This window comes from Arvicanthis niloticus, chromosome 13, assembly GCF_011762505.2.
Source record: "Arvicanthis niloticus isolate mArvNil1 chromosome 13, mArvNil1.pat.X, whole genome shotgun sequence".
Classification (NCBI taxonomy): Eukaryota; Metazoa; Chordata; class Mammalia; order Rodentia; family Muridae; genus Arvicanthis; species Arvicanthis niloticus.
The window spans coordinates 74,657,313-74,682,678 of NC_047670.1; the positions used below are offsets into that span (position 1 = coordinate 74,657,313).

Genomic DNA, 25,366 nt, shown 5'->3' on the forward strand with positions numbered 1-25,366 from the left:
ATACATACACATACACCACATGCATGTACCACATCCCCACACACAAACTGAAATAAAAATCATGCAATGCATGGTGGTAAACCCCTTTAATCCCAGCACTCAGGAGGCAGAGGTAGGTAGGTCTCTGAGTTCAAGGCCAGCCTGGTCTACAGAGCAAGTTCCAGGACAGCCAGGGCTACACAGAGAAACCCTGTCTTCAAAAAACAAAACAACAAAACCAAACCAAAAAAAAAAAAAAAAAATCACAAAATTACAAGTGGATCTTACAGTCTTCAGGTGTGGATCTTACACACAGTATTGAGGTGTGAATTTTACACACAGTCTTCAGGTGTGAATTTTACACACGGTCTTCAGGTGTGGCTCTTACACACAGTGTTGAGGTATGAATTTTACACACGGTCTTCAGGTGTGAATTTTACACACGGTCTTCAGGTGTGGCTCTTACACACAGTGTTGAGGTATGAATTTTACACACGGTCTTCAGGTGTGAATTTTACACACGGTCTTCAGGTGTGGCTCTTACACACAGTGTTGAGGTATGAATTTTACACACGGTCTTCAGGTGTGGATCTTGTACACAGTGTTGAGGTGTGAATTTTACACACAGTCTTCAGGTGTGGATCTTGTACACAGTGTTGAGGTGTGAATTTTACACACGGTCTTCAGGTGTGGCTCTTGTACACAGTGTTGAGGTGTGAATTTTACACACGGTCTTCAGGTGTCTCTCCAGCACACTCAGTCCATCTTGTTGCTGTTTCTGGATTCTCATTTATAGTCACCCCAACATAACTGAATTCTTTTCTATAGACACTATCTTTCACACTTCACAAGCATCCATTCATCTTTATAGAGTCAGTCATGAGAGAGAAACTATTACCTTCCATTTGAAGATTAATCAGTAATTTACAAGGGTTAGGTAATTTGCCTAAAGACACACAGGTAGGGGCTGGAGAAATGACTTGGCTACAAAGAGCCCTGGATGTTCTTCCAAGGACTGCTGTTCAATTCCCGACACCCACATGGCAGCTCACAACCATCTGTAACTCCAGTTCCAGGGGACCTGATGCCCTCACACAGACAAACATGCAGGCAAAATATCAATACACATAAAAATAGCTCTAAAGAAGAGGTAGCTACATAGGAGTTAGCCAGCAAAGCTAGACGCAAACACAATGCCATCAGTCGTGGCAGTGCACACAGTACACTGAACACTAGCCTCTTCCATTCAGGTCTAGCTCAGACACATCACAAAGCAGTCCATACAGCAGCAATGGCAGCACCTTCCTGTGCAGATGTCAATACCTACGGATAGCAGATAGCATTGGTTAATGTGGGTCTCCAGCACATAATGTGGGTTTCTCTGTGTAACCCTGGCTATCCTGGCGCTTGCTCTGTACACCTGGCCTTGAACTCAGAGATCTGCCTGCCTCTGCCTCCTGAATGCTAGAGAACAGGTGCACTGCACTATGCCCAGCAATTAATAAAGGTTTTTAAAAAAAGATTTTGTTTTTTAATCATGTGTATAATGTATAAACATCCATGAATACATGAATGTCTGTGTGTTTGCAAGCACTGTGAGTACGGGGCCCGCAGAAGACTCCTGACACCGGGGGCTGGGGTATAGAAAGTTGTGAGCTGCTCACCTCACTCACGGGGGACTACACCTGGGTCCTCTGGAAGAGAAGTGTGTGTTCTTCACCCCTGAGCCATCCTGAGCCCAGTGTGGATCTTATAACACCCACCTCTGATATAAGACTTCTTCCTAGGATTTCCATCCACCCACTGAAGTATTTTTTTCATGCTTTTTTTTCTCTGCAACTTCCTAAAGTTCGCTATGACTACTGTTGATCATCTTTTCCTTGACAAGAAAGGCATTTGCCAGGAAAGCCCAGCGACCTGGCTTGGAGCAGAGGAAGCCATATGAAGGTGGAAGGAAAAGAATGGATTCCTGAGTTGCCTCTGATCTCCGCTCAAGCACATCATACACCCACCTGATACAATAATGATACAGAAGTTTTAAAAAGCAACTCTGATTGTCCTGTCTTCTTTGAAAAGGACCCCAGGGCCTTAAACCCATGGGAATTGGCAAAGCTCCCTCTGGTGCCTGTGGGAATGCCGCTGCCTGTGTTCCGGAGAGCTCGGTCTGACCTTCCTGCTGGAGGCTACGCCCTAGACTGCTCCCTTGCAGAGACCTCCCACCTTGTAAGCTAACCTTTCCTGCTTTGCTCTCCTAACAAGCACGCTGAGGCTCTGAACTGCTGCACAGCTGGTGGTCTCTATCAGACCTCCCAAGGTCCTCTCGATTCAGCTTTTCTGTACCTGTGTCAGTGTCCTTCGGTTCCCTGAGGCCCCATCAGGTTTCCAGAACCAAGCCTTGCAGGACTTGCAAGCACTTCTCACTCTGCTTAAAAAATTAACTCGCCAGCCAGGCAGTGGTGGCGCAAGCCTTTAACCCCAGCACTCGGGAGGCAGAAGCAGGTGGATTTCTGAGTTCGAGGCCAGCCTGGTCTACAGAGTGAGTTCCAGGACAGCCAGGATTACACAGAGAAACCCTGTCTTGAAAAAACAAAAAACAAAAACCTCTAACCCGCTGTGTATCCATCTACTGAGAACCTACCATGTTCCCAGCACAAGTTGGATGCTGCACATATGAGTAACAATGGAAGCACAAGCCATCACTGATTAAATCACTGGTTTTCTGCCTTTTCCCCCAATAAACTGAGCTTCCGATAGAAAAGATTGAGCCACATAAGGTGGTACCACCTTTGATCTCCACCTTGGGAGGCAGGGGCAGAGGCAGTGAGTACCAGGCTAGCCAGGGCTACATAGTAAGACCCTGGGCGTGGGGCTGGGGCTGTCCTGTCTTTGGGCAGCTGTAGCTGGCAAAGATCAGGTATACGGGGGTGTCCTATGAATGTTTTACAGATGGATGGATGGATGCATGAATGGGGTGTTTTAGAACATGTGGAACATGTTATAACTCTTAAGCAATAAGGAATGACACCGTATTTCTATTTATGTACCTATAGCTCAAACCCCTTTGAGAAGGACAATGATTCAGGAAAGACTTGAAACAAGGTCCTTTGTAGCCCAGACTGGCCCTGAACGTGCCATGTAGTCCAAGTTGGCCTTGTGATCTTCCTTCAGGACCGGGTCCGCACTCGTTTTATAGACGCCCACTTTATAGGCCCGGCTGGCCTCCAACTCACTGAGATCCACCCACTCGCCTTTGCTTTCTGAGTGCTGGGATTAAAGTTGCGTGCCACCCCACACACACAGCCCCACACACAGCCCCACACACAGCCCCACACACAGCCCCACACACAGCCCCACACACAGCCTCACACACAGCCCCACACACAGCCACACACACACACAGCCCCACACACAGCCCCACACACAGCCCCACACACAGCCCCACACACAGCCCCACACACAGCCCCACACACACACAGCCCCACACACAGCCCCACACACACACAGCCCCACACACACACAACCCCACACACAGCCCCACACACAGCCCCACACACACACAGCCCCACACACAGCCCCACACACAGCCCCACACACAGCCCCACACACAGCCCCACACACAGCCCCACACACAGCCCCACACACAGCCCCCACACACACAGCCCCACACACAGCCCCACACACAGCCCCACACACAGCCCCACACACACACAGCCCCACACACACACAGCCCCACACACAGCCCCACACACAGCCCCACACACACACAGCCCCACACACAGCCCCACACACAGCCCCACACACAGCCCCACACACACACAGCCCCACACACACACAGCCCCACACACAGCCCCACACACAGCCCCACACACAGCCCCACACACAGCCCCACACACAGCCCCACACACAGCCCCACACACACACAGCCCCACACACAGCCCCACACACACACAGCCCCACACACAGCCCCACACACAACACAGCCCCACACACACACAGCCCCACACACACACAGCCCCACACACACACAGCCCCACACACAGCCCCACACACAGCCCCAACACACACACACACACCACACACAGCCCCACACCACACACACACACAGCCCCACACACACACAGCCCCACACACAGCCCCACACACACACAGCCCCACACACAGCCCCACACACAGCCCCACACACAGCCCCACACACACACAGCCCCACACACACACAGCCCCACACACAGCCCCACACACAGCCCCACACACAGCCCCACACACAGCCCCACACACAGCCCCACACACAGCCCCACACACACACAGCCCCACACACAGCCCCACACACACACAGCCCCACACACAGCCCCACACACACACAGCCCCACACACACACAGCCCCACACACACACAGCCCCACACACACACAGCCCCACACACAGCCCCACACAGAGGCCCCACACACAGCCCCACACACAGCCCCACACACACACAGCCACACACACAGCCCCACACACACACAGCCCCACACACAGCCCCACACACACACAGCCCCACACACAGCCCCACACACACACAGCCCCACACACAGCCCCCACACACAAACCCCACACACACACAGCCCCACACACAGCCCCACACACACACAGCCCCCACACACAGCCCCACACACAGCCCCACACACAGCCCCACACACAGCCCCACACACAGCCCCACACACACACAGCCCACACACAGCCCACACACACACAGCCCCACACACCACAGCCCACACACACACAGCCCCACACACACACAGCCCCACACACAGCCCCACACACACACAGCCCCACACACACAGCCCCACACACACACATACCACACACAGCCCCACACACAGCCCCACACACACACAGCCCCACACACACACAGCCCCACACACAGCCCCCACACACACACAGCCCACACACACACAGCCCCACACAGCCCCACACACACACAGCCCCACACACACACAGCCCCACACACACACAGCCCCACACACAGCCCCACACACAGCCCCACACACACACAGCCCCACACACACACAGCCCCACACACAGCCCCACACACAGCCCCACACCACAGCCCCACACACAGCCCCACACACAGCCCCACACACAGCCCCACACACACACAGCCCCACACACAGCCCCACACACACACAGCCCCACACACAGCCCCACACACACACAGCCCCACACACAGCCCCACACACACACAGCCCCACACACACAGCCCCACACACAGCCCCACACACACAGCCACACACACACAGCCCCACACACACAGCCCCCACACACACCCACACACACCCCCACACACAGCCCCCACACACAGCCCCACACACAGCCCCACACACACACAGCCCCACACACAGCCCCACACACACACAGCCCCACACACAGCCCCACACACAGCCCCACCACACACACCCACACACACCCCCACACACACACAGCCCCACACACAGCCCCACACACAGCCCCACACACAGCCCCACACACACACAGCCCCACACACAGCCCCACACACACAGCCCCACCACACAGCCCCACACACACACAGCCCCCACACACAGCCCCACACACAGCCACACACACAGCCCCACACACACACAGCCCCACACACACAGCCCCCACACAGCCCCACACACAGCCCCACACACACACAGCCCCACACAGCCCCACACAGCCCCACACACACACAGCCCCACACACACAGCCCCACACACACAGCCCCACACACAGCCCCACACACACACAGCCCCACACACACAGCCCCACACACACACAGCCCCACACACACAGCCCCACACACACACAGCCCCACACACAGCCCCACACACAAGCCCCACACACAGCCCCACACACACACAGCCCACACACACACAGCCCCCACACACAGCCCCACACACAGCCCCACACACAGCCCCACACACACACAGCCCCACACACAGCCCCACACACAGCCCCACCCACACACAGCCCCCCACACCCACAGCCCCACACACACACACCCCCACACACACACAGCCCCACACACACACAGCCCCACACACACACAGCCCCACACACACACAGCCCACACACACAGCCCCACACACACACAGCCCACACACACACAGCCCCACACACAGCCCCACACACACACAGCCCCACACACAGCCCCACACACACAAGCCCCACACACACAGCCCCACACACACACAGCCCCACACACACACAGCCCCACACACACAGCCCCACACACAGCCCCACACACACACAGCCCACACACACACAGCCCCACACACACACAGCCCCACACACAGCCCCACACACACACAGCCCCACACACACACAGCCCACACACACACAGCCCCACACACAGCCCCACACACACACAGCCCCACACACACACAGCCCCACACACACAGCCCCACACACACACAGCCCCACACACACACAGCCCCACACACACAGCCCCACACACACACAGCCCCACACACACACAGCCCCACACACACACAGCCCCACACACAGCCCCACACACACACAGCCCCACACACAGCCCCACACACAGCCCCACACACACACAGCCCCACACACACACAGCCCCACACACACACAGCCCCACACACACACAGCCCCACACACAGCCCCACACACACACAGCCCCACACACACACAGCCCCACACACACACAGCCCCACACACAGCCCCACACACAGCCCCACACACACACAGCCCCACACACACACAGCCCCACACACACACAGCCCCACACACAGCCCCACACACACACAGCCCCACACACACACAGCCCCACACACACACAGCCCCACACACACACAGCCCCACACACACACAGCCCCACACACACAGCCCCACACACACACAGCCCCACACACACAGCCCCACACACACACAGCCCCACACACACACAGCCCCACACACACACAGCCCCACACACACAGCCCCACACACACACAGCCCCACACACACACAGCCCCACACACACACAGCCCCACACACAGCCCCAATGAAGGATTTACTGCTCCAACCATTGGTAGTTGAGGTGCTGCTGGCAGCGGCCTTGGGTGTCTGGTTCTTCCCCATTCCTCACAGCCTACATCCAGTGGGAGTTGGTCCTACATCACAGCTCAGCTGCTCCTGCCCAGTCTGGCTTCCTTCCATTCCCTCAGTGTCAATCCCAAGTCTGTGTCCTAACAAACTTCCCTTGGGTACAGCCTCCTCTGCTACTTCTTCCAGTAACTCAAGGTCAGTGTTATCTGGAGAAGTGACCTCACTCACTCTATGGCTTCACTCCTCAACTTTTCTCCTCCACCCATTTTCTCTACTGAGATTATCAAGGCCAACTACAGCAGAACCTGCATTCTGCCATGTGTACAGCCCCACATCCCTTGCCTCTGGCTTTGCCTCTGGCTGTACCCACTGCCTATCTACCCACTTCCCTATCCCTCCTCCTCTCCTCACAAGTAGGCATGCCTTAGACTCATTCTTTTTTTTTTTTAAGAATTATTTGTTTTATGTATATGAGTACACTGTAGGTGTCTTCAGACACACCAGAAGAGGGCATCAGATTCCATTACAGATGGCTTTGAGCCACCATATGGTTGCTGGGAATTGAACTCAGGACATCTGGAAGAACAGTCAATGCTCTTAACCGCTGAGCCGTCTCTCCAGCCCTCTAGACTCAATCCTTAATCTTCTCACTTCCATGGTTTCTATTCTGGCACTACAGACCTTCCAGGCAAAGGATAACACTGTAGAAAGAACACGTCTTAAGATTCTGAATTTCACCCCCAGTTGGGAAAATAATGTGGGCAAGTCAGTGTTTCTTATCTGTTTCTTTGTTTTCTTTGAGATAGGTTCTCTTGTAGCCTAGGCTTGTCTTGAACTCCCTACATAGTCAAGGCTGGCCTTGAACTCCTGATCTGCCAGCCTTTCCCTCCCTAGTGCTAGGCAAATTTGTACCACCGTGGTTAGTTTGTTGTATTTCTCCATCAGTACTGAGTGGATACCTCGTGGGGAGGATGTTTTTCAGTTTTCCTGATGTTCCAGTGTTGTCTATACTGGAACATTGTTGCTGTCCAGGCAACACCCTTGTTCTTGGGGTCTCATGTTAAACTCTCCTACTGAAGGGCCTCCCATGACCCCAACACCTGCAGGAAGCTGTGGTCTTGACTGTGTCCTGCGTGCCCCACAGCTCTGGCCACGGATTGCTTCTGCAGATATCCGTGTTCCTCTCTGCACCTCAGGCCTTTATTCGTGAAAAGCTAAGGTCCCCGTTCCGAACCAGAGCTCCACTTCACATCTGCCTAGTGACTCCAGAATGTCACTCTGCAGCTGCTCTCTAGGAGATGCAATGGCCTATGGCCATCATGCCCTCTCCAGAGCTCCAGCTGCAGTCAACACTGGCAGGTCCCAGATGGTCCTCTGCACACAAACTGGCAGGTGCTTGGCATTTCCCCAGGTCTCCTGTCTCCTCAAGCCTGTTTGTTCTCACAGATCTCATCCTCCCTCGTAAAATAACGCCAGCAGTGATACTGTCTTCACTGGGCCGGTTTTCTCTTCTGCGTGTACTGCTATCTCCTTGCTTGACCTTCACGGCTTGCTTTAGGGTTTCTATTTGCTGAAATAAAAACACTGTGACCAAAAGCAGCTTGGGGAGGAAAGAGGGGAGGAACTGGAGGCTTGCTCCTCATGGCTTGCTCAGTGGCCCTTTACTGGCAACCATTAATCACATAAATGCCCTACAGACTTGCCTACAGGCAATCTGATGGACGCCTTCTCTCAACTAAGATCCCTCTTCCCAGATAACTCTAGCTTGTGTCAAGTTGACAAAGAACTAACCAGGACACTGCTCCTAATGACTGCAGTGTCTCTGATCAGCTTATCTCCCTTACAGTTTAGAAAAGTTTAGTAGCTTCTAAATAGCTCAAGAAGAAGGAGGGGCTGTGAGCTCACTGTGAATGCTGGTTACCTGAAAATGTGGGGGTGTTATTTTACACTGCTTTGGGGGACAGGGTCTCGCTGTTTAGCTCAGGCTGCCTTCAAGTTTGTAATCCTCCTGCATCAGACTCCTAGATGTTGGAGTTACTGGCACGTGCCACCACACCATCTCCAGATTTCCCACACACTCCGAGTGCCCACCATGCAAATGCTTCACTCAAGTTGAGCTCCATTATTTTCTGTTTTCTAAACACGTCTGGGTCTCCTCAGGCCGTGCTTCTGCTGTTGGCGTTGACCCTCCACACCCCATTATATTGTGAAGATTGTTATTGTACAAAACTTGGGAGGCAGAAGCAGGTGGGTCTCTGTGAGTTCAAAGGCAGCCTAATCTATATAGTGAGTTCCAGGACAGCCAGAGCTATGTAGAGAGACCCTGTCTCCAAACAAACAAACAAAAACCCACAAACCAAAAAACCCCAAAAGATTGTTATTGTACAAGTGACTCGTTACCCCTCAAAATACACTTAGCATAGCAATTGTACTCAGTAGTTATGACATGAAATTTTAGGTTAGATTTGACATTGTACATAAGTGAACTGCAACTTTTTTTTTCCAACCTATGTACACAATTATTTTATCTTACTAATTTTTTTACCTTTTAAAAACTATGTATCTTGTGTGTGAGTGTAGGAGCCTGTGCATAGGTCACAGGACAACTCCTGGGAGCAACTGCTGGGGCAGTGCTGGGGTGCAGTGCTGGGGCAGTGCTGGGGCAGTGCTGGGGCAGTGCTGGGGCAGTGCTGGGGGCAGTGCTGGGGCAGTGCTGGGGCAGTGCTGGGGGCAGTGCTGGGGCAGTGCTGGGGGCAGTGTTGGGGGCAGTGCTGGGGTGCAGTGCTGGGGCAGTGCTGGGGCAGTGCTGGGGCAGTGCTGGGGCAGTGCTGGGGCAGTGCTGGGGGCAGTGTTGGGGGCAGTGCTGGGGTGCAGTGCTGGGGCAGTGCTGGGGTGCAGTACTGGCTGTTCTGAGTACTGGGGACAGTATTGGGGTGCAGGGCTGGGATGCAGTGCTGGCTGTTCTGAGTGCTGGGGACAGTGTTAGGGTACAGTGCTGGGGCAGTGCTGGGGCAGTGCTGGGGGCAGTGCTGGGGACAGTGCTGGAGTACAGTGTTGGGGACAGTACTGGGGCAGTGCTGGGGTGCAGTGCTGGCTGTCCTGAGTGCTGGAGACAGTGTTGGAGGCAGTGCTGGGGTGCGGTGCAATGCTGATTTTTGAAGCATAGCCTCACTGTTTAGCCCAGGCTGGCCTTGAACTCTAGATCCTCCTGCCTCAGCCTTTGTATCCTGGGCATATGGACTCACATCAGCCTCAGGCCTGACTCAGACTCAACAGAAACACATAGGGTTCTTGTGTTGTCATTTATTAGCTGTGTGCTATTGAACATGCTTGATTTCTATAAGCTTTTAGTTTAATTAATGAAAAATATGTGTGCTGGGTATGATTCCTTACACTTGTAATCCAAAGGGAGGCTGAGGCAGAAGAATTCTACTGTTGGGTTAGCCTGAGCTCCATAATGAGTTCCAGGTCATCTTCTTTCAGGAGAGAGAGAGAGAGAGAGAGAGAGAGAGAGAGAGAGAGAGAGAGAGAGAGAGAAAGACTGCAGTCCCAGCACTTAGAAGGTAGGTAGAAGCAGGAATATTCAGAGTTCAAACTCATCCTCATCTAAATGCTGACTTTGAACCACTGGCTATAGGAGAACCTGTCCCAAAACAAACAAGCAAGACTCCTAAAACATTTACCTCATCACTCATAACCTTGTTAAAGCCAAGTTCTGTGTGCATAAGATTATTTGGGGAATATTTAGAAATATTTTTGTGGGGTGCGGATGGGAGGGATCAGGTTTTCTCTGTGTAGCCCTGGCTTGCATGTCCTGGAACTCCCTAGATTAGGCCCACCTTTAATTCACAGAAATCCACCTGCAGATACCAAGTAAATGGGACAAATCTGTCTGTCTGTTTGTTTTTTGTATTTCAAGGCAGGGTTCTGGCTGCCCTGGAACTTGCTTTGTAGACCAGGCTGCCCTGGAACTCGGAGATCTGCCTCCTGAGTGCTGGGACTAAACATGTTTGAGTTTGGGTTTTAAAGGCAGGGTCTCCCTGTGGAGCCCAGGCTAGCTTTTCCAGCCTGGACCTCTTCACTGTTTATTTCTGACTTGATTGTCCACAACAGAAATCCAGTTCATACTGGTTGTGCTGGAAAGGACCTGAGTCATGCACGGGATTGGGAAACAAAGATGGAGTGAGTTTCGGGCAGGGCTTCTCTGGGAGCACAGACACCATCCCTAGGCCACTCTCCACTGCCGACTCAGCTTTCACTTCTGCTTCAGAACCAGGGTGGTTTTATTCTTAGGCGGGCTTCTGGGGTGTAGAAAACAGGCCACCCCACTGTCAGCTCTAGGCTGGCTCTTTCTCTCAGGATAGTCGAGAAAGAGTATGTCATTCCTACAGCTCCAGCCCCAGTCTGGAGCTCACTTGCTCACAAGTGAGCCTCCCTTGGCTCACAAGTCAAATCCAAAACCAAAACCAAAACCAATTACTAGGGGTGCCTGGGACACAAAGTGACCCCTAAACATAGAGGAGCCACCCAGACTGAACAGAGACCTGTGGAGTCTTCTCAGAGAGACGAGCAGAGATTCGGAATGTCAAGGTGTCTAGTGCTGAAAAGGGTTATTTTAGCAAGATGTCATAGTCATAGCCTTCAATCCCTACACTTGGGAAGTGGAGGCAGGTGGATGCCTATGAGTTTGAGGCCAGCCTGGGCTACATGGGGAGCTTTAGACCAGCCAGTGTACACATTGGAGCTTCAAAAAGAAATTGGGGCCAGTAAGATGTCCAGCAGGTAAAGGTGCCCATCACCAGACCTGAGAGCCTAGGTTAGCCCCTCAGGACCAGCGAAATGTTCAGCAGGTAAAGGTGCCATTGCCAGACCTGATAGCCTAGGTTGGACCCTTGGTACCCACATGCTAGGAAAGAACTGACTCTAATAAGTTGTCCTCTGACCTCCATAATCACTATGGCATGTAACATTTGTGAGTACACACACACACACACACACACACGTAAAATAATTTAAAGGGGAAGTGTATTAGTTTGGGTTTTCTAGATAATAGAACTTAAAGAATGAATCTCTCTAGATGTATAGAAGAAGATCTATTAGAATTACTCACTGGCTGCAGTCCAGCTACCAGCAATGGTTGGATGTGAATGGAAAGCCCAAGAATCCAGGAGTTGGGCTGGTGAGATGGCTCAGTGGTTAAGAGCACTGACTGCTCTTCCAGAGGTCATGAGTTCAATTCCCAGCAACCACATGGTGGCTCACAACCATCCATAATGAGATCTGATGCCCTCATATGGGTGTCTGAAGACAGCTACAGTGTACTTACACAAAATAAATAAATAAAAAAAAAAAAGAATCCAGGAGTTGCTCTGTCCACGGGACAGGATGTCCCAGCTGGTCTTCAGTTAACACTGGAATCCCAAAGAAGTAGGCTCTAATGCCAGTGAAGGAATGGACTTACAGCGAGGAGAGAGAAAGAGGCAGGAAGTGTGGTCCAGATCTCCCTACCTGTCTCAAGACCCAGACATGTGTGGATTAGATCTTCCTACTTCAAACTAAGAAAAATCCCTTGCTGCTCTGCCCTCCATTTGGGGATTTTAAATAATTCCAGGTATAGTCAAGTTGACAACCAACAACAGCCATCATGGAGGCAGGAAAAGCTGTAGACAGAGACAAGGGTATTTTAGAAAGGACATAGGGAAGACCTCAATAACTTGTGTGAGTACACATACGCTCATGTGTGTGTGGACGTGGGATGGTGCACGTGTGTGCATGTGGAAGCCAAAGTCCGGTGTCTTTCTCCATCACTCTCCACAATGTGTGTATGCATGTATGTATACATATATATGGATATAAATGCAGTATATATGCATGTATTATACATATGTGTATTTAAAAAAATTTTTTTTCTATTTAGAGATATTTTTGTGGGGTGTGGATGGGAAGGGTCAGGTTTTCTCTGTATAGCCCTGGCTTGAATGTCCTGAAACTCTCTAGATTAGGCTCACCTTTAACTCACAGAAATCCACCTGCCTCTGCCTCCCCAATGCTGGAATTAAAGGTATGCATGACCACACCCAGCTTCACTATATTGTTTTGTGAGACAGCATCTCTGGCTGAACTTGGAGCTTGCAGGCTCGGCTAGACTGACTGGCCAGCAGGCTGTCTTCATTCCACAGCACTGGCTTACAGGAATGAGTCACCACACCCAGCTCTTACAGAGGACTGGGGCTCAAGCTCAGGTTCTCATGCTTTTGAGGCAAGCATCTCTCTGCCTCAGTCAGTGGTTTGGAAGCACAAGTCTGGCAGAAGTACAAGAGTAACCAATATGAGCACCTATCTGAGAGAGAAGCTGCAGATGCAGGGAACAGCAAGCGAGAAACGTGAGGACAAGCCGAGCATCAGTGCACACACCTTTAGTCCCAGCACACGGGAGGCGGAGGCAGGCGGATTTCTGAGTTCGAGGCTAGCCTGGTCCACAAGTGAATTTCAGGACAGCCAGGGCTACACAGAGAAACCCTGTGTCTTAGTTAGAGTTTCTATTGCTGTGGCAAAACACCATGACCAAAAATCAGGTTGGGGAACCAGGCATGATGGCACACGACTTTAATCCCAGTAATCAGGAGGCAGAGGTAGGCCAGCCTGGTCTACAAAGAGAGTTCCAGGACAGCTAGGGCTACATAGAGAACCCCCTCCCCTCCAAAAAAAGAAGCAAGTTGGAGGCGGGAGCTGATACAGAGGCTGTGGAGGGGTGCTGCTTACTGGTTTCCTCAGCCTGTTTTTTTCTAGAACACAGGACCACCTGCCCAAGGATAGCACCACCCACCATGAGCTGGGCCTTCCCACATTGAACGCTAATTGAGAAAATGCCTTACAGATCTTATGGAGGCATTTCCTCAACTGAGGCTCCTTCCTCTTTGACATTAGTTTGTGTCAAGTTGACACAAAAGCAGCCAGTAAACCCAGTCTCAAAAAAAAACAAAAAACAAACAAAAAGAAAGAAAAGGAAGGAAGGGAGGAAGGGAGGGAGGGAGGAAAGAAAGAAGGAAGGCAGGCAGACTCTAGGACAGGGTGGGCAGCTTCTGGAATCAAATGTGTACAGACATCGGTTAGCGTATATATTGGCATTTGGTGGGAATATGTTCACAACTATTTTCCTACTCTGAAGCAACAAACATCACCCGTGCCGGGCAGCTCACAGCCATCTGTAACTCCTGCGTCCTTGTGGCATACAGACACGCACATAACTAAAAGGGAAAAAATTACAGTGATTGACGCTGAAGACTGTTTCCTGTGCTTTGGTCATTTAGAGTCAAACCTCATTCTGTCTCCTGCTGGTGTTTGCTCCAAACTGTGGCACTCTTCTTGAATTGTGGAATCAGAAACAAGGCCAAACACTACCCACTGAGCAGTGATGGGGACTTCCACTTCTTGCCTGATGGACATAGCTGGTAACCCTGCAGGTCCATGTCTCAGCTCTTGGGGTCTGGAGATTCTTAGAGTAAAGAATGGGGGGAGGTTGATGGGCTAACGGCTGAAGGAATATTGTTGTTTTTGTTTTTTCTGGGAATTCAGCAGCCACCATTTCACAACTTTTATGGTTCTTTCAGCCTTAACCACAGGGAGGGTGTGCAGTTTGATGAAGTTGGGTTGGCTGTGGTCACTCCAGCAGACACCTGCAAGCAGCCTCCTGGGATATTGTTTTTGAGACAGTCTTACAATGTGGCTGAGTACAGCCTTGAACTATCAACCTTCTTTTGCCTCTGCCACCCAAGCACCAGGAGTACAGGCATGAGGCACCATTACCAGATGAAGCAATATTTTTCCCACAGGCAGTATCAAACCGTAAATCCCTTGAGCTATTTTTAGGCTTAGACTGTTGCTTAATGTGTGAGGCCTTGCATTTAATCTTCAGCACAGGGGGAAAAAAATACCTGAGTCCTTTCTAACCCTGATTCACCTCAGCCAGGTTTGGGAATCTTATATGTAAAGGTTCCTGTGTGGGCAGTGCTTTGAGACAAGGGCTTTTTGTCTCCTACAGGAACTAAATCCCCAAGAGCAGCTCCGTGTAACCTGACTTGACTGAGGATGGGGCCAACACGGGCTCACTCAGGAGAACATCCCTCAAAGAGGTTCCCGAACTCTGACCCTTTGTTCTGATTGCCGTGGACGTGCCAGGTGGCACGAAGTGGCTCCCAAGGGTGGTTCCTGCTGCTGCTACTGGGTAAAGGTCCCCTTATTTAATGCCAAGGACTACACAAAGTAAAAATCCCTCTGATCGCAAGCCTTAGCAAAGGTTATATTGCCTGGGAGAGGAAAAGCTTAGGGTGACACACGTGTGAGAAGACAAGAGACATGGCCTCACTGACTGAATGGTTACAGTCCCTATAACTAACCTGAACCAGCATGGCTCTTCCCCGGTGACACACCCTTCCTTCATGTACACTGACTTCTGAAAGGTTTGAGTCATTAGTTTGTAATCAATATACTTTATTTGTGTGGTGTGTGCATACACCATGGCACATGGTGTATTTAGAAGACAACTCTGACCAGCAGCCTTGTGGCAACCATGTTTACCTGCTGAGCTGTCTGTCTTAGTTAGGGTTACTATCACTGTGATGAAACACCGTGACCAAAAGCAACCTGGGGAGGAGAGGGTTAATTTGGCTTACAGGTTCTGAATCCATCCACTGAGAGAAGACAATGAGCTCAATCCAGCCAGGAAACTGGAGGCAGGAACTGTTGTGGAGGCTGTGGAGGGTGCTGCTTAGTGGCTTGCTCCTCATGGCTTGCTCAGCCTGCTTTCTTTTGAACTCAGAACTACCATTGGGCAGTGGCAGCAGCACACACCTTTGGTCCAAACACTTGGTAGGCAGAGGCAGGCAGATTTCTGAGTTTGAGAATAGTCTGGTCTACAGAATGAGTTTCAGGATAGCCTGGGCTACAGAATGAGTTTCAGAATAGCCTGGGCTACAGAGAACACCTGTCTCAAAAGAAAGAAAAGAAAGAAAGAAAGAGAGAGAGAGAGAGAGAGAGAGAGAGACAGAGACAGAGACAGAGACAGAGACAGAGAGACAGAGAGACAGAGAGAAGGGCCTGCCTACAGTTTTATGAAGGCATTTTCTTAAGTGAATTCCCCCCTCTCAGATGACTAGCTTCTAACAAGCTGACATAGACTGGCAAACACACCCTGTCATTGGCCTGGTTAGTTCTTCAGCATCTTCATTGGTTCTAGACTACTCTACCTTCCTAACTGTCACGGGATCTATCCTAGGATTACCAGTTAATTTTCAGAGTGTAAATACTGAGGCCCTGTCAATGAACAGTGTGTACTAAAATAATGACGTCTACCTTAATTGCCTACTCCAGGCAGGTTCTGTCAGCAAAAACCTCAGGGATGGGCTGGAGATTCAGCTTGATGGTCCAGTGTTAACTCAGCAAGTGAAAAGGTCTCAGGTTCAGTCCTCAGCTCTAGAAGAAGAAGAAACAGACAAAACCATAAGGATTATGACCACAAGGAGTTTCAAGCATGGCTTACCGGTTCGAGGCAGTTACAGTTCTGCCAGAGAACCTGGGTTCAGTTCCTATCACCTGTGCCGGGCAGCTCACAGCCATCTGTAACTCCTGTGTCCTTGTGGCATACAGACACGCACATAACTAAAAGGGAAAAATTACAGTGATTGACGCTGAAGACTGTTTCCTGTGCTTTGGTCATTTAGAGTCAAACCTCATTCTGTCTCCTGCTGGTGTTTGCTCATACTGTGCCATTCTTCTTGAATTGTGGAATCAGAAACAAGGCCAAACACTACCCACTGAGCAGTGATGGGGACTTCCACTTCTTGCCTGATGGACATAGCTGGTAACCCTGCAGGTCCATGTCTCAGCTCTTGGGGTCTGGGGATTCTTAGAGTAAAGAATGGGGGGAGGTTGATGGGCTAACGACTAAAGGAATATTGTTGTTTTTGTTTTTTCTGGGAATTCAGCAGCCACCATTTCACAACTTTTATGGTTCTTTCAGCCTTAACCACAGGGAGGGTGTGCAGTTTGATGAAGCTCTGGGTTTGTGGTCACTCCAGCAGACACCTGCAAGCAGCCTCCTGGGATATTGTTTTCTTCCCGATAGCCTCTGTAGGTCCTTGGAATTAAGGGCAGAATGTCGCCTTGGGCCTCATGTCTTTGCAGATTGCTCCCAGTGACTCCCTTACCTCATTCTGGATGATTTGTCCACCTCATCTTTTCCACCTGCTTCTTTCCAGGCCCTTCAGAAGGCTACACGCCTGGGGCCTCATTCACAAGACTATTCTCTTCCTCCAGAAAGATCCAGGGAGAAGCCAAGATGCTCAGAATAAGGTTGGTAAAGATTCACACAGTGAAGCTCAGAAGGAGCAGAGCACCCAACAGGAACCGGCAACAATAAACTCTAGGCACATGAATGCAATCCCAGAATATGGGGGTGGGGGCGTTTCAAGACAGGGCTTCTCTGTATAGCTCTGGCTGTCCTAGAACTCACTGTGTAAACCAAGCTAGCCTCGAGCTCAGAGATCTATCTGCCTCTTCTTCCTGAGTATGCTACCACCCAACCAGAAGGGGTTTGAGGGTCCCGATCCTGGTTTCTTCTGTGTGTGTATCTGTGTGAGGGTGTTGGATCCATTGGAACATGAGTTACAAGACAGTTGTGAGCTGCCATGTGGGTGCTAGGAATTGAACCCAGGTCCTTTGAAATAGCAACCGATGCTCTTAACTGCTGAGCTATCTCTCCAGTCTTGGTCTACCTTTTTTACTGTCATGGAAAAGGAGGAAGTTCAGATGTTCAAGGCCAGCCTCAGCTATATATCAAGTTAGAGGTCATCCTGGGCTACCTGAGACCCCTTTTCAACAAAACAGAACATTTTAAAAGAAAGGTAAGGAATTAAGTTTAAGTCTTTCCCTTACAAATGTCTGAGAGCCAGGCAGTAGTGGCATATATCTTTAGTCACAGCACTTGGGAGGCAGAGGCAGGTGGATGGATCTCTGAGTTCAAGGCCAGCCTGGTCTACAGAGTGAGTTCCAGGTTAGCCAGGACAGAGAAACCCTGTCTTGAACAGACAAACAAACAAACAAGAATGTCTGAGAGATTAATAAAACACTTTCATTCACTGGACATGGTAATACGTGTCTTTAATCTCAGCACTTGGGAGGCAGAGGCAGGAGGATTGTTGTGAGTTGGACACCAGTCTGGTTTACACAACAAGTAGTAAAGCCAGGACTATATAAGTTGGACTCTCTTTTAAAACACAAAAATAAGGGCTGGAGAGATGGCTCAGTGATCAAGAGAACGTCCTGCTCTTCCAAAATGGGGCGCTCCAATCCCAGCACATGTCAGGCAGTTCACAACTGCCTCTAACTCTCATTTCAGAGGTTCCAATGTCCCCTTTCAGCATCCGTCGTCATGCATATCACATTACACACGGCAAACATACATGCACACTATAAATATTTAAACAAACAACAACAAAATACTGAGATTTTACTCCATTGCCTTCAGAATCGCCTTGGCCGTAGTTGGCTCAGTCAGTGAATTGCTTAAGGACCTACGTGTGGACCCTGAGCACCCACATACAAGTTGGGTCACATCTGTCCCCAGTGTCGGGGGAGCTGAGACAGGCAGCTCCCTAGAGCTAGCTAGCCTGCTAGCTTAGCTGAATCAGGGAACTCCAGGTTCATCGAGAGACCCTGTCTCAAAAGACAGAGTGGAGAAGCCAGGTGTGGTGGCTCGGCATACACCTTTAGTCCCAGCAGAAGCAGGTGGGTCTCTTTGAATCTGAGGCCGGCTGGTCTACAAATTAAGTTCCTAGACAGCAAGGACTACACAGAAAAACCCTGTCTCAAAAGCAAAATGAAACAAAACATAAAGTGGAGAGAAACTGAGGAAGAGACCCGACGTTGACCTCTGGCCCCCACAGGCACACAACACACATTTGGCCAGAAGACCAGCTTGCCTTGCACTAGCCTGTGAAACTCAATGAGCTCACAGCAAACTACAAGTTACTAACTCTGACAGGAAATGAGGTTCACTGTTCCCCCAGGTTCCATCCCCCCAGGATGAATCTCCAGTTTAAACTGGGCAGAGCTGCCAACTGAGCCCCTTTCTCCTGGAAGTCCCCACCCCTGCCAGACAGCTGCTTAGCTTTCCTTCCTGTAAGCCACACTGTATTCTGTCAGTTCTCGGTGCCAGAGCTTGTCCGACACTGCCAGACTTCTCTACTGAGGCTCTGAGGTTTCTGAGGGAAATAGAAAGAGGGTATTTTCTATTTCCCTCAGAAATAGAACATGTACTATCCTAGGTTGTCCTCAAAGTTACAATGTAGCCAAGGACAACTTTGAATTTCCGATCCTCTGCCGTACAGTCTCCTCCTCCAGTGTTGGGGTTACAGGTGTGTACCAACACACCCAGTTTATAGGAGTGTAGGCTGAACCCAGGGCTTCCAACAATAGTCTAACACTACCAACTGAACTCCACTCCCAGCCCTGCAAAAGATATTTTTAGAGAACACAAACATCAACTGCCACACTCCCCTTTTATTTCAAGTTTGATCAGTAGATAAATATTTTATTAAAAAAAACTAATACACAAGCCAGGCAGTGGTGGTGCACGCCTTTAATTCCAGCACTTGGGAGGCAGAGGCATGTGGATTTCTGAGTTCGAGGCCAGCCTGGTCTACAGAGTGAGTTACAGGACAGCCAGGGCGACACAGAGAAACCCTGTCTTGAAAACAAAACAAAACAAAACAAAACAAAACCAATACACAAATTAATTAATACCTACCCAGTCAAATCCAAAAAAAACAAAAAAAAACCCATAAAGTTATCACTAGTACTTCAGGTTATTTTAAAGCTAAAATTTCTGGCTATTCAGATGTCAGTTTAAGGAATTTAAATCACACTGTTTTGTTTACATTAATGACAGCAGGTCACCACATGCTGATTTTCTCTTCTGTGTGCAGAGCAGAGTAGGTCAGAGTTCACAGAGTGATGGGCACAGGGTTGTGAGCCACAAGTTCTGTGTCATGAGCCAAGTGCAACAAGAAGCCTTCCCCCAAACGACAGTGCATCGCCTCTGTACCAGACACTGCTGGGCCACAGAGAGAGGAGAAACTCACTCCCACCATCCAATAATTACATCATTCAGGCAGCAGAACTAAGCAGAGAAGACACTATGAAGCCACAGGTACTGTACCAGACACAGCCCGGACCTGCAGTTACAAGGTTTGAGCCACCATGTGGATGCTGGGAACTGAATCCAGGTCCTCTATAAAGACAGACAGTGCTGTTAACTACTGACTCACCTCTCAGGTCCCAGGATGCGTCCAAAGCAACAGGCATGAAGGAGGGGTACTTATCCAGGGCTGGGGGTGGGGGAGGGAGGCTTCCAGAAGGATGTGAGCCAAGGCTATCCAGGTGTTAACTCTGGAGGGAGGGTCACAAAGCCAAAGACAGAGGCACAGGATGTGGCAGCAGGTCTCTGTGGCAGAGAAACAGTCAGGGTTGCAGGAGAAACATCACCAGGATGGGTGTTTAGAAAGACTGTGAGCTTCTTGCTTATGTATCTGTATGGGGCCTGAGGTTGGCAGGCAAATAGAAGGGAAGATGGAGATCACATGGGAGATCAATGGGGCCGGATCTCAACGTGGCTTCTCTCCAAGAGGATTACATAGTATATTGATTACTCGTGATAACGATGCTATACAGGCTTCATTTCTATCTATCATCTTGCATGATCTAATTATTCAGGGCCTTGAGAGACGGGTCAGTAGTTAAGAGCACTGTCTGCCTTTGCAGAAGACCTGGCTTCAGTTCCCAGCACCCATCTGGTGGTTCACAAACCCTGGAACTGCAGCTCCAGGGGCTCTGACGCCCTCTTCTGGCTTCCACAGGTACTGGGCATACACATGGTGCACAGACATGCAGACAAAACACCCAAATGCATAAAATAAAACAATTCACTTTAGATATTGCTGAGAGAATATCAGTAGCGTTTGCTGTTGACTTTACTGTTTTGGGGATTGAACCTAGGACTCAGATGCTCCCCAAGTGCTCTGAATTGCACAACCTCTCCCACTTTTAATTTCTTTATTTTATGACAGGATCTCATCAAGGGCAAGCTGTCCTGATTACTGTTAGCACCAATAGCCCAGCACATCAGTCACTTTTAAAAACGAGTAAATGTTTTGTTTGTTCTGATACAGGATCTCATTCAGCTCGTGCTAGCCTTGAATTCACTAAATAGCCAAGGATAGCCTTGAACTCCTGAGACCCTTGCTTCAGTTCTCCAAGTGCTGGGAGGATAAGTGTGGAACAGCTATTGTGTGTGTGTGTGAGTGTATGTGTGTGTGTGTGTGTGTGTGCACATGATGTAGGAGGGCATGAGTCACAGTGTGTGTGAGCATGTGTGTATGAGTGTATGTGTCTGTGAGTGTGTGTGTTAGCCTGTGAGTATATATGAGTGTGTGTTAGCCTGTGTGGTATGTGTGTGAGTGTGCATGTGTGTGTATGTGAGTGTCTGTGAGTGTGTATATGAGTATGTGTGTGTGATGTAGTAGAGCATGAGTCACAGTGTGTGTATGTGTATGTATGAGTGTGCATGAGTCTGTGTGTGAGCATATGTGAGCATGTGTGTGAGTATATAAGAGTGTATGTGAGCATGTGTGTGTATGTGTGTGTGAGCATGTATGTATATGTGTGTATATGAGTGTGTGTTAGGCTGTGAGTGTGTATAAGTGTGTGAGAGAGCGTGTGTGTCTGTGTGTGACATAGAAGGGCATGAGTCACAGCATTCGTGTGGCAGAGGACCTCTGTCTATACCCTCCATCTGAGCCTTTTTTGTTTCTTTTTGTTTTAGGGTCAAGGTCTGTCTATGTATCCCCTGGCTACCCTGGAACTCACTAGGTAGACCAGGCTGGCCTCAAACTCACAGAGACCCACCTGACTTAGCCTCCCAAGCATTGAGATGAAAGAAGCATATTCTATGAGTTTGAGCCTGGTCTATGTTGTGAGTTCCAGGACAGCCAGGGATATGTAGTTACACCCTACTTTTAAAAGTATGTTAAGCCAGGCAGTGGTGGTGCACGCCTTTAATCCCAGCACTTGGGAGGCAGAGGTAGGAGGATTTCTGAGTTCGAGGCCAGCCTGGTCTATAGAGTGAGTTCCAGGACAGCCAGGGTTACACAGAGAAACCCTGTCTTGAAAAAAAAAAAATAAGTCTAAGCCTTTAATCCCTACAGTACAGGCAGAGACAGGTATATCTTTGTGAGTTTGAGGCCAGCCTGATCTACACAGAGAGTTCCAGGACAGCCAGGGTTATGCAGAGAGATCTTGGGTCAAGGAGAAGAAGGAGGAGGAGGCAGGAGGAGGAGGAGAGAAAAAAGACAGCCTACACACAACACACATGCATCAACTCACACACCCCCCAAAGAAAGCCCAAGCAAAGCTTTGTGGGGATGGAAGGAGCTTGCCTTCTAAGCATAAGTATCAGGGTTTCGTCCCTAGACCCCACATTACGATGCGGGCACAATGGCACATACTTACAGTCCCAGTACCGGGAGGCAGAGAGGGGTCACTGGCCAGTCAGTCCAAGCTACTTTGTGAGCTCCAGAACTGTGAAAGGTCCCATCTCTGAAAACAAGGTACTTTTGTGTTACTGTGATAAAACATGTGACCAAGACAACTTAGAGAAAAGTTCCAGAGAGTTCCAGAGAGTTCGAGTCCATCACATGGGAAGGCATGGCAGTGAGCAGCAGGCTGGAGGTAGGGGCAGGGAGTGAGGTACTCACATTCCCAACTGCAATCCCAAAGACGGAGCAAATGTGAAAGAGACAAGGCTGTTCAGTTCCAAACCTGCTCCTCAGCAGAGCTGTGCCAACTGGGACCAGGTATTCAAACCACCACAGATGGCTTTTGAAGAGTGACACCAGGGGTGGTTCTCTGGCTTTCACACACATATGAACACACACATACATGCGTGCACATACGTGCATGCACACACACTAAACACATACAAAAATAAAATCTCAATAAAATAACGCTATGAATTTGCATAGGCTCGGTGGGTGTCCTCTCAACCTTAGTGCATGTGATGCAGGCATTCGATTGTACTTGTTTGTTCATTTTGGTTTTCTTGAGATAGGGTTTCACTGTGTATCTCTTGCTGTTCTCAAACTCTCTAGTAGACCAGGCTGGCCTCAAACTCGCAGGGATTTTAAACCTGTGGGTAGTGACCTCTTTGGGGGCCCAACAACCCTTTCACAGGGGTCGCCTAAGACCACGGGAAAACACAGATACTTACATTATGATTCATAATAGTAGCAAAATTTCTGTTATGAAGTAGCAACAAAAATAATTTTATGGTTGGGGCCACCACAGCGTGAGGAAGTGTATTAAAGGGTCACAGCTTTAGGGAGGTCGAGAACTAGGGGGTTTGCACAGACTCAGAAGATGCACTTGGTTTTTATTCTAACATGTAATGACTGTGTCTTTTCCCTATCGGCTAGGATAAGACATCACAGTCTTATTTATTAGTCTAGACTTAAAAGAACTGGTGCATAGGAACGGAAGGCGGGGAAGGGATTGCAGATCTAGGTCATCAAGTTCCCGGAATGCAGCAGGGTCTGTTGTGTAAACAAAGCTTTTACCAAGTAATAGGGATTAAAATATGTACACAAAAGTCTTATGAGGTAAGAAAGAAGGTTTGAGTTCTTTGCCCTAAACACAAGTTTTATAATATTTGATATAAAAGACCCATATTTAATATCTCTAACACTACCAACCATGCAAACTGCTGAACAGAAAATGAACAAAGGTTGTATTGCACTGCTGTTCCTGTAATAATGAGACCACGTCCCGACATCAGATGACAATTACAGTGATCCAATTAGTAATCTTTATACGTTTCTTACAGGTCAGATATAACAGTGCATGCCCTCAATCCCAGCACTTGGGAGGCAGAGGTAGCCAGATTTCTGAGTTCAAGACCAGCCAGGTCTATATAGAACACTCCAGAACAGCCAGGGCTATGTAGAGAGACCTTGTCTCAAAAAAGTGTATTACTTTGTCATAGAACATGGAGATGTAGTTTGCCCTGATGGTTCTCAGTCTCCCTTTTCTTTCTTTTGGAATGGTAATGAATATATTCTGTGTCACTGTATGTTGAAAGTATGTGATCTATGTTTTAAATTTGATTTTACAGGGGGCTACAGTTAAGAGTCTCAGGGGCCTTGGGTCTCAGAAGAGACTTTGGACTTTTAAGCAACCTTGAGACTGAAAAGCTATGGGAAGCTTTTGAAATTAGATTAAATGCATTTTGCATCATGAGATGGCTACAAGTCTGTGGTGGCTAGGGAGTGGACTGTGGTGGTCTGAATGAGAATGGCCCTCATAGGCATGCTTAGCCCCCAGTTGAACTCTTGGAAGGACTGGGGGTCTGGCCTTGTTGGAGTCAGTGGACCCTAGTTTCCCAGGTATCCTGTGATGGCTCTGCTGGGACTCCCCAAGATCTTCATTACCATTTCTTACCTTTTAAATGAACCCTTTCTGCACCCCAGCAGCAGCAGCAGCCTTTGCTTCAGAGGCCAGCATAAGAATTATGATGAGGAGAGCGAGTTCCAGGACAGCCAGGACTATACAGGAAACCCTGTCTCAAAAAAAAAAAAAAAAAAGAGAATTATGATGATGAGAGCTAGGTATGTATTCTGAATACACTCCAGGATGGGGAACAACCTGTATGAGTGAGATGAGGCGGAGCTGAGTGTTTAGAAGCTGGCTCCCCATTTCTGCCTTCCTTATTGACTTCAACACGGTTAAGTAAGAAGAGGCCCCCGGTTCCCTATTGCTCAGTTTCCAGACTTGCTTCCAAAGACTTGGCGTTTGTATTTACATTTCTCAGGTAAATTGAGATTCCTGTTCTTAATCTGTTCTTCAGACCAACAGACCACAAAGACCTGCAGAGAACCAGGTAGACTTGACTTGGAAAAAAACCCGAGGTTTTCTGAAACTGGCTGGCCACAGTGACTTTAAAAACTTGAAACAATGTGTTTATGCTAAAAGCTAGTCACAAAAAAAAGCTGCTCTGTTAAGCTTTGTTTGGTCCAAAGGTCATGAGAGACCTGTATAAGAGTTTCCCTGCAGCAGCTGCGGTTGCTTTTTCACTCCCAGGGAGAGCAAGTGGCTGTCAATTAAAAAAAAAATTCTTGCCTTTTGTAGATTGTGATGTCTGAGTGTCTGAATCACAGCTTCAACACGACAACATACAGAGAAACAGATCCTCTGCAAACATACTGCCTTGATGAATT

General features: G+C 49.4%; 1 long non-coding RNA gene across 1 annotated transcript; it reads right to left on the minus strand.

Moving 5' to 3' along the window:
• Nucleotides 1-71: 71 nt before the first annotated feature.
• On the minus strand, nucleotides 72-24,584 carry LOC143434166 (uncharacterized). Its single transcript, XR_013103492.1, has 3 exons — nucleotides 20,369-24,584; nucleotides 16,395-16,514; nucleotides 72-1,302 (listed from the first exon to the last, which is right to left on the minus strand). It is a non-coding gene; the product is annotated as an uncharacterized LOC143434166 (long non-coding RNA).
• Nucleotides 24,585-25,366: the final 782 nt, after the last annotated feature.